General features: G+C 33.3%; 1 long non-coding RNA gene across 1 annotated transcript; it reads right to left on the minus strand.

Moving 5' to 3' along the window:
* Window positions 1-1,037: 1,037 nt before the first annotated feature.
* LOC128314461 (uncharacterized) lies at window positions 1,038-19,186 on the minus strand. The gene is made up of 2 exons (XR_008296122.1): window positions 18,555-19,186; window positions 1,038-4,086 (listed from the first exon to the last, which is right to left on the minus strand). It is a non-coding gene; the product is annotated as an uncharacterized LOC128314461 (long non-coding RNA).
* Between the last annotated feature and the right edge of the window lie 1,048 nt (window positions 19,187-20,234).

Raw genomic sequence — 20,234 nt, forward strand, 5'->3', positions numbered from 1 at the left:
ATAAATACCCAAAGTAATAAAGTGGAAAACAAAAATAAAAGACAAACAATAAATAAGACAAAAAATAACCAAACCACAATTACTAAAATCTGACTCCTTAGTTGTTGGTGATGAGTGGCCCATTTTCATCCTAACTCACCCCTGGAAAAATTATTAGCCCTTTCTTTTTATTTACACAATATTGTAGAATTTGATCTTATTCTGGGAGGATACATCATGAGCATAGGTACATTTCTAATGTGTGCCAACCTGAAGCCATAAATTGTAGGATTAATTCACCAAGTTCAATGCAGATAAATTTCTATCTGTTAAAACACTATGAAAATAAAATTACTATAAAACAGTAAATTTTGGGGGCGCCTGGGTGGCGCAGTCGGTTAAGCTTCCGACTTCAGCCAGGTCACGATCTCGCGTGTCCGTGAGTTCGAGCCCCGCGTCAGGCTCTGGGCTCATGGCTCAGAGCCTGGAGCCTGTTTCCGATTCTGTGTCTCCCTCTCTCTCTGCCCCTCCCCCGTTCATGCTCTGTCTCTCTCTGTCCCAAAAATAAATAAAAAAACGTTGAAAAAAAAATTTTAACAAAAACAGTAAATTTTTTGAGGAGACTAATTCTGTCAGAGCTTGCATGTTTATTTCAGTTGGAAAATTCATGGAGACAAAATACCAATGCATAGAGAGAACAATTTTCTCCAAATCTACCACTTTTCCATAAAGCTTTTAAAAGTCTTTACAGTCATTTAAAATAGCCCCAATATATTTAGGGTGAGAAGTAGGGGAGGGCAGGTAATATGCACACAGGAAGCTTTCTGTGACATAAGGGTGATAAATTTTATAAATAAGACCTTTTGGTACCTTAATAAACAAGGATGGTCAGATGGAACCTACAAGAGACAGAAAAAGAAGGCAGATGGTTATAAAGAAAAGAGTATAGATTTTAGAGCCAAACAGACCTTGTTTTGAATTTGTTTTGCTACTTGTTAGCTGCATGACATTGGCAAGTTTTTTAACCTCTCAAGCTTCAGTTATTATACTTATTTAAAAAAAAAAGACAATAATATCCTCTGGCAACATTCTAGAGAGTAAGGATAATATAAATTTATCGATTAGAGATAATGTAAATATTTAAAGATAATGAAAATGCTAATGTAAAGCAACTAGCATGATAATTTGCATCCAATAAATAAGAGTTACTATTACATATTTTTATAAATACTAGTATATAAATTATCATGTTTGTACAATTATATCACCATATTCAGTAACTATCAAGTGTCTTGTACTGTGCTAGGTGGGGGGGATAAGGGGCTAAACAAGGCTGGTAAGTTAACTTAAATTCTAGTGTACTCCCCCAAACCTGCACCTCACTTCCTGCTCCCAAATAACTAGCACTTTTCTAAATTTAACATTAAGAAAAATTTACTGATTTTATTATAAAGACCAAGTTGGCATTTATCCAGGAAGTCTTGGTAATCCACTGAAGTGTTTTTAGCCACATGGTGCCAGACCAGATTTATATTTTAGAAAGATTATTCTGGTGTTAACACATAGGAAACCATCTAACAAATCTTTGCAATGGTTTGGCTGAGAAATGATATGGCCATAGGAAAGAGAAAAGTGTACTGATGTAAGAATGTGTCAGAGACAGAATCAATAGGATTGGTTTCTCTCTTAGATAATGGATGGCCCATTTTATTACCAACCAATGTAGTGGCTATTAAAAAAAGGAGCTAATTGGAATGAAAACCAAGTAAAAATGTTTCTACTAGCTGAATTTCTCTTGGTTTTCATTTCACCAAGCTGAGCAACTTGCTCTTTTTGCATTACATGTAAGAGGAAATGAGGTCTTTCAAATTCCATTTCAGAAAGCCAGTTCGACCTAAGAACAGATGAATTCTCCCCCCTTTTCTGGGTTTCTTGTATACTCCCTAATTACTGGCTATATCTCTACATCGTACTGTATGATACATTTACCTGTCTCTACTACTGCGTGCTCTTGAGACTGATGCTAATTTTCATCTACATACAAAATGTCAAGCACATAAGTAGCAATGTATATTTTCGAATTGAATTTCTCAAGATAGCTTCTGATAGTTCAAGATCTATAGAAGTACAAACATTATCTTTACACAACAAATTTTATTAATGCTTTCAAAATAAATACACTGTGAGGTGTCTGTGGACACATTAAAATAATCTTCATATAAACAGAGTCAAGAAACAGGTTTAAAACTCTGGATCCATCAATTACTAGCTGTGTGACATCGAAAATAAATATATTTTTTAATTTTTTGAGTCAGATTAATAATCTAAAACAGAGGGATAATGATACCTGCTCAATCCATCAAACATTAACTGTGTGATTCAAATGAGAGGATGTTCTTAAGAGCAGTCTTCAAAGCCGTAAAAGGATATAGGCATGAAAGTCATATGTTATCTTGAGTAATAGTTTTTTTTTTTAATCATGCATGTTTGGTGATCTTTATATACTTTCTAAAAGATATGCAATATGAAAATACGTTATTGCATTTTTAGTATATATTATATAATTAAAAGATAGGAATAACAGGAACTAATATTCAAAGATACTCTATCCTTCTTCCTTTTGTAGAAAGTCAAAATTTATCATTGAACTTTCTAAAATTTACATATTTCTACAAAATATAAATTTTATCCTATGCTGGATTAGGATGAAAGGCAATCATTTGCCACTAGAATTTATTCTTATAAATTGTAAAAGCAATAATTAACACAATGCATTTAGAAACAGGTGGTATTCATTCTTTAATTCATGAGTTTTGTACCCAAAAAGTTATATGAAATATTTAAAAAGAAAAATACTCAGCCAGAAATAAGGGAGATAAAATCACTAGAAAAAAAAAATCAACAAAACTAAGAGTTAGTTTTCTGGAAAGATAAACAAAATTGGAAACCCTAGCTAGACCAACTGAGATAAAAAGAGAAAAGGATCAAATATTTCTGATGCCACAGAAATAAATACTATAAGACAACTATAAACTCACCAACAAATTGGATAACTTAGAAGAAATGGGTAAATTCCTAGAAACAGACAGCATACCAAAACTGAATAGAATAAATAGAAAGTCTGTGTAGATCTATAATGGGGAAGGATACTGAATCAGTAAACAAAAATCTTCCAAAGAGGTCCAGGAAAAGTTTAGGACTGAAGGCTTCAGTAGTAAATTCTACCAAACATTTTTAAAAAAATTAATGCCAATCCTTGTCAAATTCTTCCAAAAATTTGAAGAGGAGAGAAGACGTCCAATTTCATTTTGTGAGGACACCATTACCCTGATACCAAAGCCAAAAATACCACAAAAAATGAAAACTATAGGCCGGTGTCCCCGATGGATATAGATGCAAAAAAATACTCAATGAAATGTTAATATACTGAATTCAAAGCATATTGGAAGGATATACACCATAACCAAGTGGAATTCATCCCTAGGATACAATAATATTTTAACATACAAAAATCAATTAATGAGATGCACCATATTAACAGAATGAAGGATAAAACTCATAAGATCATCTCAATTAGATGCACAAAAAGCATTTGACAAAATTCAAACACCTTTCATGATAAAAACTCTCAATAAATTAGGAGTAGAAGAAATTACCTCAACATAATAAAGACCATATATAGAAAGCCCACAGCTCATATTATACTGTGTCAACTGTGTCAAACTGAGAGCTTCTCCTCTAAGATCAGCAAGAAAGCAAAACATTTTCACTCTCACCACTTCTATTCAACATAATACTTGAAATCCTAGCAAGATCCATAAGGCAGGAAAAAGAAATACAAGGTAACCAAATTGACAAAGAAGCAGCAAAAATATCCTTTCAGATTATATGATTTTATATATGGAAAATTCTCAAGACTGGGGCGTCTGGGTGGCTCAGTCGGTTGAGTGTCCGACTTCAGCTCAGGTCATGATCTTGGGGTTCATGAGTTCAAACCCAGTATCAGGGGCTTGTGATGTGCAGACAAGCTCAGAGCCTGGAGCTTACTTTGGATTCTGTGTTTCCTTTCTGTCTGCCCTCCCCTGCTCGTGCTCTGTCTCTCTTGGTCTTGAAAATAAAAAATTAAAATTAAAAAAAAATTTAGAGAAACTTCTCAAGAGTTTACACACACACACACACACACACTATTAAAACTAATAAATAAATTCAGTAAAATTTCAGGATACAAAGCAACACATAAAAATCACTGTGTTTCTATAAACAAACAACAAACTATTTAAAAAGAAAATTAGGAAGACAATCCCATTTAAAATAGCATCAAAAAGGGGTGCATGGGTGCCTCAGTTGGTTTAGTGGCCAACTTCAGCTCAGGTCATGATCTCATGGTTCATAGGTTCAAGCCCCGTGTCAGGCTCTGTGCTGACAGCTCAGAACCTGCAGCCTGCTTTGAATTCTGTGTCTCCCTCTCTCTCTGCCGCTCCCCTGCTTACACTCTGTCTCTCTCTCAAAAATAAAAAGCAAACAAACAAATAAATAAAATAGCATCAAAAGAATACAATATTTAAAAATGAACTTTACATTGGAAACTATAAAAGACTGATGACAGAAATTAAAGAAAACAATAGAAATGGAAAGACATCCTGTGCTTATGGATTGGAAGACTTAATATTGTTAAAATGTCTAGACTATCCAAAATAATCTACAGATTCAATGCCATTCCTATCAAAAACCAACTGGTATCTTTTACAGAAACAGAAAAAAACAATAATAAAATTCATATGGAACCACATAAGATCCCAAAGAAGCAAAACAATCTTGACAAAGAAAGCAAAAGCTAGAGACCTCACAGTTCCTGATTTCAAAGTATTTTCCAAAGTTGCAGAAATCAAACAGTATGGTGCTGACATAAAAACAGATATATAGGTCCATGGAACAGAGTAAAAAGCTCAGAAATAAGCTTATATGTATAAGGTCAACTGGTCTTTGACAAGAGTCCCAAAAAATATGCAATGGGAAAAGGATAGTCTCTTCAATAAATGATGTTGAGAAAATTGGATATCTGTGTTCAATAGAATGAAATTGAACCCTTATCATTCACCATACACAAAATTCAACTCAAAATAAATTTAATACTTGAATTTAAAACCTCAAACTGTAGAACTCCTACAAGAAAACATAGGAAAAAATCTTCATGACATTGATCTTGGCAATGATTTCACATATATTACAGGTAACAGAAGCAAAAATAGACAAGTGGGACTACGTTTAAGTAAAAACTTTCCATGTAGGTAAAGGAAACAGTCAAGAGGGTGAAAAGGCAAGCTATGGAATGGAAAAAAATATTTTCAAATCATATATGTGATAAAGGGTTAATATCAAAAACATATAAAGAACCCCCTTTATTCAATAGCAAAAAAAGCCCACAAATGGCCTCATTAAAAAAAATGAACTCAAGACTTAAATAGACATTTCTTCAATGAAGACATACAAATGGCCAACAGGTAAATGAAAATATGACCAATGTCACTAATTATCGGGAAAATGCAAATCAAAACCACAAACGGATATCACTACACAGGTGTTAGGGTGGCTATTAACAACAAAACAAAACAAAACAAAAAAAAAACCCACAACTTGTTGGTGAGGATGTAGAGAAATTGAAACCTTAGTAACACTGTTGCTGGGAGTGTAAAATGGTGCAACCATTATAACAGTATGGAGATTCCTCAAAAATTAAAAATAGAATTACCTACCACATGATCCTGCAATCTTACTCCTAGGTATATACCCAAAATAATTGAAATAAGTATCTCAAAGAGATATCTGTACTCCTATGTTCATTGCAGCATCATTTACAACAGCCAGAGAGGGAAACAACATAAATATCTGACCACAAAGGAATGGATAACAGAAATGTGTTATATACATGCAATGTAATATTATTCTTCCTTTAAAAAGAAGGAAATTCTGAAATATGCAACCACATTTATGAACTTTGAGGACATTATGCTAAGTGTAATAAGCTAGTCACAGAAGGACAAATACTGCATCATTCCACTATATGACTTATCTAAAATAAAATAGTCAGGCTCATAAAATCAGAGGATAGTATGGTAGATACTTGGGGCAGTGAGAAGTGGAAAATGTGAAGTTGCTATCAAAGGGCATAAAGTCTCAATTATGAAAAATTAGTAATTTCTAAAGATCTGTTGTACAACATTGTGCTATAGTTAACAATTTTGTATTGTATAGCTAAATAATTATTCAGGGGGTGAATTCCATGTTAAGCATTCTTACCATAATAAAATATTTTTTTTAAGTTGCCTCATTGATTATTTAAATTATGTCTTCAAAAATGTGGAATTTGCCAATCTCAGAGATCATGTGCTTGATTCATTCCCTTAAACTAACTCAATATCAACACAACACATTTTCTATTAAAGAACATTAATTTTTTTCATTAAACATATTGAAGATTACTTAGAGTCATTGCTAAAAGCAACCACAAACTTTGCTTTTTATTATACAGTGTCTTATTAAATGAACATTTTCTTAGCAAAGAGGAAAAGAAAGAAAGAAAGAAAGAAAGAAAGAAAGAAAGAAAGAAAGAGGAAGGAAGGAAGGAAGGGAGGGAGGGAGGAAAGAGGGAAGGAAGGGAAGAGGGAGGGAAAGAGACAAAGAGAAAGAAAGAAAGAGAGAAAGGGAAGAAAGGAAGAAAGAAAGAAAAGTAGAGTAAGTGTGTGATCTTGTCCATTTCCTCTGGCATTGTTGATGAGTATAGTCAATTTGTGTCATTATGACCTCAATTTTCCATGGTTCTCGCTGACCATTCCCTGTTGTTGACATATAATTTCTTTACAAATTTTAATGCTACCAGTTAAATAGGGTGGTAATATAAACAGAATGGGTTTGGATCTTGCCTTCACCTATTATTAGCTAGGTGATTCTGCCCAAGTGAATGATTTCAAGCACAAAATACGGTGAATAGGATCCTACACTAAAAGTTAAACACATCAAGTCCCCATTCATTCTTCCTTCTATCCTTTTTTAAAGAAGTTCTAGCCTTAAGATGAATAAACAAAAACAGTCTCTAAAAAAAAATTGTAAAAAAAAAAATGCTCCGCAATTTCCAATCCTCACTAAAATAAGAACCTAAACTGGATCTCTCATATTACATTTTATACTAGATAATTTAACTTTATCATCAAAATATAAAAATGAAAGATATTAGCAAATCTGATTAAAATAATGGTGTAGCATACTTGATATTTGCTCATTACTTTTCTTTATATTTTTTCTTGTTATGTTATGAAATAAAATAGTAGCAAGGTCTACATATGAAAGCTGCAGTTAAAGGTCAAGGCTTCTTAAAGTACTTTGAGTAAACATTCTTATTGTAGTAAATTGTTCTTCCATTTTTTAGAGATGTAAAAGGACAGGTTTAGTGGAGAAATAACAGTAGTAATAAATTCCCTTAAGAGAGACAAAGTGGTTTGAATTTGTTATAAAATTTGATTGAAAATAAGCTTTAAGAGATTATTTTTAACCTATAAATGCATTGTGTCTAATTCCACTTTCATATCTCTAAGAAAAAAAAAACTGTTAGATCATTACTTTTACTTTTACAGTGTGCATAGGGTCCCCAAGTAATAATTTTTCAAAGTATTTTTGATGTGGAAGATAAAATCTGCCCTTGATATTAAAAAATATTATCAAGGCAGTAATGCTGCTCATCTAAATTGAAGGATTATCACTATTAAATTGAACATGTATATTTCTGTAGGAGATCTATAATCCCCAATTTTTGGAACAATGATTTTCATCTTTATTTGCCTGTCAAACATGTATAATTCAGATTAACTTGACAGCTTTATGAGACATGATAATTCTGTCCAATTGAATGCAACAGGGCAGGGATTTTTTTTCTACCAAGAAGGCATAACAATATTATGAATATCATTGCAACATCTAGTTATTACATTAATGATATTATTTTGTTCTTAGATGACTAGATTAAAATATTCTTCTATATTTATTAAAAATGATAATCTCCAGTATAATCTCCAAATAAACCATATCTTTAAATAATTCTTCTTATCCTTAGTTTTCATTCGGCCAAGAATGTAAACTAGTCTTTTAGTATACAATAGCATGCAGCTGCTAAAGAGGAAAGATCACATGGAAATCTGGGCTGACAAGTTATGGTTTAATTATGGAATCGTGTCAAACCACAAGGTAACGAATTCACCAAGAAGCCTTCACCCAGGCATAAAGATTGTGTTGTTCTTATTTTTTTTATTTTTTTTAATTTATTTATTTACTTTTAGAGAAACAGAGAGAGAGAGAGAGAGAGAATGTGTGTGCCAGCAGGGAAGGGGCAGAGAGAAAGGGAGAGAGAATCCCAAGCAGGCTCTGTGATGTCAGCTGGGCTCTATGCAGATTCCATGTGGGGCTCAATCTCACCAACTGTGAGATCATGACATGAGCCGAAATCAAGAGTTATGTGCTCAATAGCGTAAGCCACGCAGATGCCCTGATTGTGTTGTTTTTCTGATTCTAAGTGACATCAAGAAACTTTTCCAGGTGTTGCTAAATTCTTTTCCCGTCACAAATTTTACTCAGTTTAGTTGACAAAAAAGAAATGTCTAAAAAAAGAATGATTTTGTTTCCTAAGTGTTTGTTAAAGGTATAAAACTATTTAAGAAAAGCATTGGCTTTGTTTAGTGTTTTACCCTGAAGTTGATGTGGACAGTCCAGGAAGCTACCTGGATGCTGACTGAAAGGCAGCAGAACAGGGCAGACAAGGCCAGGTTTTTGGCTGAAGAGCTGATATACATCCAGACAAATGACTCCATATTGTATAGAAGTCGGGAGCAACTTGGTCCTACAATGGCTTCTGTTCACCTTGAAAACTGTGCATCAGCCAGACTTATGGACACAAGAGGTGAATGGGCATTGAGAATCTACTGGACGGCAAGCATCTTGAGTGCTAATGGTGCCTACTGAAGGGCCATCAGTGGTGGGTGGAAAAAGATGGTGGGTGGAGTACAGGCTTTTAGAGACCCATAGGGACATGGATTTGCTTTATTTTTCTCTCATTCTCTTTTAGATAGTAAGGCAAAAGCAGAGATTTTGGGCTTGTTTAATAAAAATTAAAACCTCCTAGATAGTATACTGAGGTGTCTTGCTGAAGTAAAAGAACTGTTTTTAGAAATATAAGGTAACATCTTAATTTTTGTTTGTTTTCGTTTAAAAAATGGGCATATTTTTGTTTAGTTATTGCTGTTATTGCTACCATTATTTAAGAGTCTACCTCATGTGTACCTATTTTTAAACAATCCATAGAATATTTAGTAATGTATTTTGAAACAAAACGAAATTTTGGATAGCAATTACCTTTCATTAAGGAAATAAGGAGCAGTTGGGACCTATTTTGACAAAACAAATCAAAAACAAAGCAAACGGCAAAGAGTGATTATAAGTTAGTGTGAGTGCAAAAAAAAAAAAAAAAAAGAAAAGAAAAAACCTTTATCATTCAATGAACTTTTTGACAGAGGTTCAATAAGCAGCATTATTAATTAATCAATAATAAAAGCTTTCATTATTTTAAATGTTCACCAATTAGCTAAAAAGAATAAGTTTAAACAAGGAAAGTCTATCATTTATGGAATAGTGATCAGACATTTTTAAATCTCATTTACCAATAGGTTATGTTAATTAAATAGTTTTGATAAGAAAATGGTAACTAACATTGATAATGTATTGTCATTTTGGTCACATAAAGACTTCACAAAATCCAGGCTGAAAGAAGTGATAATAATTATCTTTAGTTTCCCACAATTCAAAACAATAACAACAAAAAAATCTTTACAAACTCCTATATATCCACTTAAAAAGAAAATATAGCAAGTTTACACAGCTAAGAAGAAATTCTAGGAATAGAAAGTACACAAAAAGAAACAAAATTTCAAAATATAAATTTAGGATGATAAATGAAAAACAAGTCTGTCAAAGATGTTTCAGATAATAACAATAAATGTTATATATGGTCACTAAGAAAACCCAATGAAAATAACTCATATCTTGAGATACTATATTTTTTCTCAGTTTGGCAAAGATTAGAAAGAACATTAATGTCTGGGATTAACTCGCTGTGAAAATAAAAGAACATGTGTATAACATTGGTAAATAAAACCTTTCTGAAGGAAAATTTGGCAATATGGATCAAAATATTTTAAAAACCTATCTGTTTACTCTCTCTCCAAAATTCTACTTCTAAGAATTTATCCTAACAGAGGAAAACCAGACATATTCCCTCCAGTTTTGTTTATGATATAAAAGAAAAATCCAAAAACAGATTTAGCTAAAGAATTTATGGTACTTTAATTTTTATCAAATACACTTTTGTGTTAAGAACTGAGCTTATATCTACAGAACAGATTATTGACAGTTTAAAAAATTATATAAGTGAAAACGAAGATTGTAAAACCTTACATATAGGTAAGGTTACATATAGGTATATGTATTATACATATACTATATATACATAGTACTATACATATACTATATATATATATATACACATACACATGCAAGTATGTATATACATCTACATATGTTAACACTGTCTCCAAATGGTTCAGATTGTTTTATTTTTCGTATGCTTTTTCTGTTTCCTACTTTTTTGCAGAAGTCACATATTATTGATGAGATAGGGAAAAATGAAGATAAATAAAATTCCAATTGATAACTGCTTTTAGTATATAAATCAGACAAATACTCACACATAGATAAGCAGTGTCTAGTTACCATTAATGCCTCTGAATACCATATAGCCTGAATTGAAGTCCCAGTGCCATGAGTTACCAGCTGTATAACTTAGCCAAGTTACTTAACATCTCTGTGCCAAGATTTCTTAATGTGTAAAACATATTAGTAGTTTCTTGTTAGATTTTGGATGACCAAGTGATTTACTGTGCATAAAGAACAATGAACCATACCTGCTTCACACTAAGCACTACATAAGAATTACCAGTTATTATTCCCCCCTTGAACATAGGTACCACAAAGATAAGCATTTCTGTCTATTTTGTTCACTGATACATTCTCAGAACATGGAACAGTAAATAGTAGCCAACAAATATGTGATGAATTAATATAGGTAGAAAAGAAAGGGAAAAAAGGAGTATTTCCTTTATTCTAGTAAGAATTATAAGTCACTTGTAATAACATGACAAGAATATTATTAATATTGATTATCGTGTACCTTTTATCTAATTAAGTTCATTCTCAAATTAAATAAGAAAAGCATAGATTTGGTACTTTTGGTTAGAAATCTCAATGAGTCACTCTCCCTCATGTGTATTAGAATAAGTTTTGACCAATTGCTGACTTAATTTTGAAATTTTTATTTTATCACCTAACTCTAAGTCCATATTTTCCCTTTTTTCTTACATGGAGAACCATTTATTTTAGAGGAGAACCACACTCTACATCGATACTTGGTGGATAATAAATAAATAAATAAATAAATAACATGATGGTGTTTGGACAGTACCAACATGGACAGCAGAGTTTGAAAGATGTAAAATACTTCATATTTTCCTTAAGGATATGTAAATGCTTTGAAAATGTCACAAAGTGATTGTCTTTGCTGGAAAGGCCATTTTCATTATTGATGAGTGTTGTGGTAGAATGCTATCAGGTTAGTCAGCCTGCTTTTATAACATTGTCAAAAGGGATTAGTCATCAAATAACAATCACCCTTCAGAAGCCATCTGTGGACTTCTATTTCAAGATGACAAAATAAACATATCTCTGTACCCTTTTCTCAAAAAAGTCACGTCTAAAACAAAAAGAATAAAACACAGAATCAAAAACTAACATTGGTAAAAACAGGAGGCATCTGCAACCCTATAAGTGGAAGGAAGTATGACTAGAAAGGAGGAAAATCATAGCTAAATGTTGATGGAAATACCAAAGAGGAGAAAACTCATTTGCCACTACAGAAGTCTAGAAACACTTGGGATTATAGGCTTCATGAACTCAAAGCAGTGTTGATGTTAGAGCTGAAAACAGGAGGGTGGTGTTTTTTTGTTTTTTTTTTTTTCTTTTTAATGATTATATAAGGAGCAGTCACACTCCCCAGTGCTTATTCCTAGCTACCATGCCTGTTAGCCCCCACAGAAACCGGATGTTTATATTCTGGATCTCAGCAGATTTCAGACTAAAGGATTAAAGGAAAGTAAGAAAGTGAAATTTGTACTGAAAACTAGGGTTTCAGGTGCAATTCTTATGTGAAATACCCAGTTATACTTAAGAGTAAAACAGCTACATTAATTATTTGGAATTATTTTCATGGAAGATTTGTTTATTCTCCATTAATTTGTTTTTTTAATGACTTTTTATGACACTATGGCCTCATGGATATTTATTTTATACTTTGGGTTATAATCCAGTAATATTCTATTTCTTATCAAATTACTCCACCTTTTATCAGGCAGCTCTTTCAGTTGGTTCCTGTGTCCTTTTGATATGCTGTCATCATGGCATTGGTATTATTGTTTTAGCCCTTTCATAATTTCTGTCACTTCAAGATGCTCCTGGATTACCTTGAATATTCTATCTCAGTCCTGGAGTCAGCCATTTCCCCAAGACACCTTTTCTCCTTTTATTGGAGCATTGCATTAGAAACCAAAATCTGGATGCTAAGTGTACTTTGTTTCTGATTTCTAGTTTAAGTCCATGGTGGTCTGAGAAGATACTGTGTATTATTTCTAGTATTTAATATGTATTTTATGGTATTTGTTAAATGTGTATTTTATGGTCCAGAATGTGGTCTATCTTGGTGAATTTTTCATGTAAGCTTGAGAAAAACATATATGCTGCTGTTTTATGTACGGTATTCTATAAATATCAATTATAACAAATGAATTGATAATATTGTTCAGGTCAGTCACATTCTTATTGATCTCCTGTTTGCTTGCCCTATCAATTACTGCCAGAGGGTGTTCAAGTCTCCAATTGTAAGAGTAGATTTGTCTATTACTTCTTTCAGTCTAACAGCTTTTACCAAACATATTCTTATTCTTTGTTGTTGGGTACATACATGTTTACGATTGTTAAATCTTCCTAAAGAATTGACCCTTTTATGTAATGCTAAACTAATACAGCTACTCCAGTTTTGTTTTGATTAGTGTTTGCATGGTGTATCTTTCTCCTCCTTTTTTTTTTTTACTAAATCAGAGTCTTTACATTTGAAGTGGATTTCTTGTAGACAGCATATAGTTGTGTTTCATTATTTTATCTTCTCTAACAATATCTGCTTTTTAATTGGTGTATTTAGACCAATAATATTTAAAATGATTATTTATTGGGGCACCTGGGTGGCTCAGTAGGTTAAACATCCAACTTTTGATTTCGGCTCAGGTCATGACCTCACAGACTGTGAATTCAAGCCCTGCATCTGGCTCTGTGCTGACAATGCAGAGCCTGCTTGGGATTCTCTCTCTCTTGCACTCTCTCTGCCCCTCTCATTTTCTCTCTGTCTCACAATAAATAAATAAACTTAAAAACAAATATTTAAAATGATTATTGATTTACTGTATTAATGTAAACATTTATAACTGTGGTCTAGTTATTACCAGAAAATTCTTTTTCTGCCTTCTTTGGTTTTAATTGAGCATTTTATATGATTCTGTTTTATCTCCTCCTCTCTTAGGGGATCAATTATATTTCATTTTAAAAAAACTTTTAGTGGTTGTTGCAGAGTTTATAATATACATTTTTAACTTATCTAAGTCTACCTCCAAATGACACTATTCCACTTCACATGGTTATAGCTTCCTTATAACATAATAAATTCACTTCCTCCCTCCTATCCCTTATGATATTGCTGTCATTCATTTTATTTATCCACATGCTATACTCACCCAATATATTGTTGTTATTATGGTTTTTGAACAGTTTTATTTTAGATCAATTAAGAATAAGAATAATAAATTATTTATTTTACCTTATTTCATGTCTGGTGCTCTTCTTTTCTTTTTATAAATCATGTTCTTGACATATCATTTCCCTCTGCCCAAAGAACATCTTTGGACATACCTTGCAAAACAGGTGTGCTAGTGATATATTACCTCAGGTTTTGTTTGTCTGAGAAAGTCTTTTTCTCTCCCTCACTTTTGAAGGATAATTTCACTGGGTATAGAATTTTAGATAGGAGGTTGTTTTTCCTTCAATGGAGCCTCTTGTAAAGGCTTTTCTCCTAGAAAGGAAGCTTTTATTATAGAAAAGGCCTTGGTTATTTTTCACCATTACCTTTTCCCTCTCCCTGCCAGAGAGAGAAAGTGATATTTATCAGATCATCATGAAAGAAACCTGGCAAGTTTCCTGGAGATAAAGCTCCAAAAGTGTGGGAGCTCTCCATAACTGTGGCTCCAGCAGTCTACCATTGTATGCTAATCTCCAGTTAGCCTCTAGCAATTAATCAAAATTATTATTTAAAAAAAATTTTTTAATGTTTATTCATTTTTGAGAAAGAGAGACCATGAGTGGGTGAGGGGCAGAGAAAGAGGGAGACACAGAACTCTGTGAGGGGCAGAGAAAGAGGGAGACACAGACTCCAGGCTCTGAGCTGTCAGCACAGAGCCCAATGCGGGGCTCAAACCCATGAACCACAAGATCATGACCTGAGCTGAAGTCGGACGCTCAACTGATGGAGTCACCCAGGCACTCCTCAAAATTATTTTTTAGTGTTCCTATGAATTTATGACTCCATTGTCTTTAGCTCCAGGTAAGCTGATTTCAGATGGGACTCTGTATTTGCTTATTTCTCCAGATTTAGAGGTGATGGTTTGCTCTGAGAACTCAGTCCTCTCATGGGCTCAAGAAAAACCACTGATTTTCAGTTTGTTCATTTGTTTGTTTTGTTTTGTTTTTATAAGGACAGGAGTGACAATTTCCAAGCTCTTTACATGTCAAAACTAAAACCTGAGGTCTAAATGTAAAATTTTGATGATAAAAGCTCAAAATTAAATTATAAAAGTAGACTTTGGAGTCAAACAAAAGATTGGGGCATTTGATTTTGCAATCTTGTGATATAAGTGATATGAAATTATATACAGAAAATAATACTATCTTCCCTGAAAATTATTTACAAACCATTTCCAACTATATTCATCTATTCCACTCAAATATCTTCTGAGGGATACAGACAGCTGCAATGCTAAGTATACTATAGACTTCATATTGGTCATTCCCAAAATACAGAAGAGTAGAATTTTTAACTTTTACAAAGTAAGCATAAAGAGAAATTGATGATAATTGAGCGGCAATTCGCTTTCAGTCATTTTCATATTAACACTTTTAAAGAAAATATTTTATAAAAAATATTCCTAAAGCAAGTCTATATCTCTATTGACATTAGTTTATAAAAATATATTTACAACTGTACTCATCACTAGCAGATGTTAATAATCTTATTGAAAGTAGAATAAAAAATGCTAGCTCTATCATATGGATTTTCATGATGCATTGATGATTTTTTGAGTAGGAATTATACTAATTGATTAAATGCCATATTTTTTCATGAATGATTATAAAAAGAATCAAAATACCATAATGAGCCATAAATAATGTACACTTGGAACTAATAGTGGGGATAAATTAAGACACATTAGTATGTTACTGACAATTGATAATGGATTGGATGGTGTAGAAAACTCTGGTCCCATTTTCTCATTCCTAGCCCTGTGAGTTATATAAATAACATTTAGAAAACACCAGTACAGATGATTCAGCAAGTTTATGTCTTTTATCTTTCATATACAAGAATATTTCATCCAAAAATATTTATGATTTAGCATATTTCTCCAGACTTAAAAATGCTCAGCTACAAGCATATACTAAATGTGTAAAAGTGTCAAGTGTGATAGGGACTTATAGTGTAGAATGTTCCCTGTTATAAATGACCTACAGTGCTAGGACTCCTATATCTGTTTTTTCTTTTTTTCAAACAAACAAAAGTTCAATTTGGAAAACTTTATTTGAAAATTCACTGGAGGCATTTTTTTTTTGAAATTTCAGAAAACCAGGCCACACCAAGCCAGAAATTCTACATAGTAACAATCATCTAGAACTGAACATAGGTTCAGATCTATACACACCAGGATGATTAATAAATAAAAGATTGAGTTTGGCTTTAATTTCTGAACAGTCTCTTTTAGAGTGCAAAAACTGTCTCCAAGGGTCTTTAGTAATTTAAGGGTAGCTTACACTCACCTACTTTTTTTCTCATTGGGGAAAGTCTGAATTAATTGACCTAAACTAAATGCAAGTGTTTTAGATTGATGATTTAAGCCTTTGGCTCTCAGTGTAATTTGAATACATGCTTTACAGAGCCATGCACTAGAAGATTCCAGTTGTTTCTATCTGAGAAATGTTGCTTACTCTAAGCTTTACTCTAAGTCATTCTCTTACCTTACCTGATTTTCCTCTGAGACCATTTAAATTCATGATCCCTGATTTATAGTCAGACCAACCCAGGTTAAATCCCAGTTCTGCCACTTACAAGTTCTAAAATTTGGGGCAAATCAATCAATGTCTTTGAGCCTCAGTATTAAAAATAAATAAAATAACTGTGTCTATTACTTAGTATGCAGTCAAGAAAACAGAACTACTACAAGCTTCTTGGAATAAATCTTGTATATAATATTGGAGCGGGACATCTGGAAAAAGGAGTTGGAGCATCAGAGGAAGTCACTAGTCTGACACACTGGCATTGTGCATAAGTCAGAGTTTTCCGGAAAATCCAAGAGTCCAAGTCTGTTAAACCACTAAAACAAGACTATGAGGAGGCAGTTTCTGGGGAAGTCCATGAGAAGCCATGAACTCTGTGTGCCCATAGTCAAATATTTAATCTGGATCTGTTGTCACTGTTGGCCAGCAGGCCTATCCATCCAGAAAATCAGTTGAATACAGGACAAGGGACCAGAAAGCTGGAATTTCTGTTTCTGACCATCACAGTTATCTGTGAATAATGACTGTTGCCCTCACTTACATTCTTCGAGTCTCACATAAGTTCCTCCTTCAGCTAACACTAACCAAAACTCCACAAGAAAGATAATTCAGGAACACAAACTCCAACTTAATGTAATAGACACAGAACAAGAATCTATCTCACAAAGTTACTTGTCTCTGACAGGAATGCAATGACAGATTTGAACAAAATCTATATCTCTGAGACTTAGTCTAAAGATTATAATTCTTCTCAAGCAGTGAATGGGCAGTGTAAACTGAACTAAAGATTTCATCAGTGAGAATGTATAATGAAGACTATAAAGCATATCATTTGAAATAAATCCCTACTATATATCCCTTTATCATCACCAACTTTTTCTCCCTTTGATATCTTGCCCTCTTCCACAGAACATTTTGCTTCTTGGACTCCTACCTTGCTCCATTTTTGGATATGTCCTATGATGGTTAATTTTATATGTCAAGTTAATCACAACTGGGGACCTAGATATTTGACTAAACATTATTTATGGGTATGTATCAAGGATTTTTCAGGATAAAAACAGCATTTGGATAAGTAGACTGAATAAAGCAGATTATCCTTCCCAATGTGGTGGAGTGGGCATTATCCGAACTATTGTGGAAGGAAGAACTCACTCTCTTTCTGACTGTTGGGCTGGGACACTCGTCTTCTCATGAACTCAGACCAGGACTCACTATCAAATTCTCTAGACTTCACACTCTGACTGGGACTGACACCATTGGCCCCACAAACTTAATGGCTTAAAACAATACACATTTACTGTGGTTTCTATGGGTCAAGAATTCAGGCATGACTTAGGTGGGTCCTCTGCTCAGGCTCCTACAAGACTGCCTTCAAAATGTTCACTGCATGATGCTCTAACTTGGAGGCCTTAGATGGGAAGAATCTGCTACCAAGGTCATTCAGGTTGTTGGTGGAATCATTTCCTTGCAGCAGAAGTCATAGTGACTTCCTTAATCAGTCAACAGGAAAGCATCTCTGAACACCAGAGGGTCTAAGATTCTTTTTTAAGAACTTTCACTGGATTACTTCAGACCCACACAGGAAAACTTTTCTTTAACTCAAACCCTCTCCATGTGAGAATGCAATAAGTTGGCAGTCTGCATCTGGAAGAGGGCTCTCTCTAGAACCTGACCATGATAACACCCTGATCTTGGACTTCCAGCCTTCAGAACTGTGAGAGATAAATTTCTGTTATTTATAAGACATCCAGTTTATACTATTTTGGTATAGCAATATAAGCTAAGACATCTGTGCATCAACATGTATTAATCTTCCTATGATACCAAAAATTAAAAGCAATATATTCAAAAGTACAGAATAATTAAGTAAATCATGACTTATTTACACTAAGATATTTGTGACATCGTTATTACATCATGTTTTAGAAGAGTATTTACCCTACTGCAGAAAAAAAAATGTTTAGATAGATTTCTAAGTAGAGAATAAAAATAGACTGTAAAACAGCATGTATAATATGTAACCATTTTACTTTATATTTACGCTAAAAACAAACCTCTTTGATTCCTCCATTTGTACATGTGGTACAGGGAAGAGTGCAGAGAACAATCTTCAAGCCACACTGTCTCAGTCCATCTCTGGGTCCACAACCTAGGAGCCTGTGATGCAGACAAATTGTTTAACCTCAATTTGCCTCAGTTTCTTCTCTATAAATGGGGAACACTTACAGGCTTATTATTGTTACAGGATAATTTTTTAACTATGAAAATCAAATGAGATAAAGCACGGAAATGTAGCACAAGGTCTAACACAGAGAAAATAACGCTCAATTTTAATTATTAACTTACTAAGTGACCAAAATGTATTGAAGAATTGAATTAGCAACATGGATGATATAATAGTCTAGAATATCTGAGAAGAATTTGTCTCACAGTTTGCTCACATACTAGTTAAACATAAATATAAATCCAATTTAAACAATCCATAATGCAAATTATTGGAAATTATTGAAAATGGAAATTATTGTTCTGACAAAACAGAACAAACTGCCTAAATAATTACCTAACATACTATGTTATAGAGGAAAAAAAAATAGTTTTAACAAATGGTATGGAAAATAAAAAATAGGGGCATCTGGGTGGCTTAGTTGGTTGGATGTCCAACTACGGCACAGGTCATGATCACATGGTTCTTGGGTTAGAGCCCCGTGTCAGGCTCTGTGCTGACAGCTCAGAGCCTGGAGCCTGCTTCAGATTCTATGTCTCCCTCTCTCTCTGCCCCTCCCCCTCTCATGCTCTGTCCCTCTCTCAAAAATGAATAAATATTAAATTTTTTTTTAAAAAGAAAATAAGAAAAATTGATGTTGGGAGTAATTAGTCTTGGTAGGAAATAATCACAAAATAAAACTAGTATTGTCTAAAATTCCCTATAGTGAAATTTGGTACTCATTTAAAAATAGCAGAAGCACCAAAAAAAAAGTGAATCCATAATTATCACCAGTGAACACAGTCTGGATAACAATAATGATTTCAAAAGAAAACTCACAATAGGAGGACCTAGGAGTAACTATTTTGAGAAAAAAACTGGATTTGAATCCAAACTCATTGTTTGATGAGGGCCACCTCCAAAAGAATAAAACAAACTACAAAAGATCATAATGGCTAAATATTGATATTTCTATAACCTAACATTGTCCCCTTAACATAGAATATTAGCACTGAAAAGCAAGCAAAAGGAATAAAACCAGGCCTGGAAACCTGACTTGGGTAGGGGCTTGATAATGGGGTTACCTAGTCACTTCCCAGCTGGGCATTAAGAACTCCTTATTTGGGCTCTACAAGGTCCATGGAATTAATGAAAAGTTGACATTATTTTTCTTTCAACGATAGCATTGCTAATGGCCAAGTTAATTTCTATGAAATGAAAAATCAGTGCACAAAAGGAATCTGTTTGCATTGAACTAAAAAAATCAGTGGAGATATCAGGAAAGAAAGGTAGACAATCTTGGCCAGGGTGGGTGGTGGAGGGGAGGGCAGGGATCAGAATTGGGATACAAAAAACCAACACCAAAATTTCACACTCAATTTAATGTTTCCTATTTCATAGAGTCCTGTCTCTAAAACCTCAGAAATGTAATTATATTTTCATTCAGACTAGGCATTTGAGACTTCATGTATTGAAATAATTCTGCTCTTGAGCAATCTACAAATCCAACAAGACAAATTTCGTTTTCACA

Source organism: Acinonyx jubatus, chromosome B1, assembly GCF_027475565.1.
Source record: "Acinonyx jubatus isolate Ajub_Pintada_27869175 chromosome B1, VMU_Ajub_asm_v1.0, whole genome shotgun sequence".
Classification (NCBI taxonomy): domain Eukaryota; kingdom Metazoa; phylum Chordata; class Mammalia; order Carnivora; family Felidae; genus Acinonyx; species Acinonyx jubatus.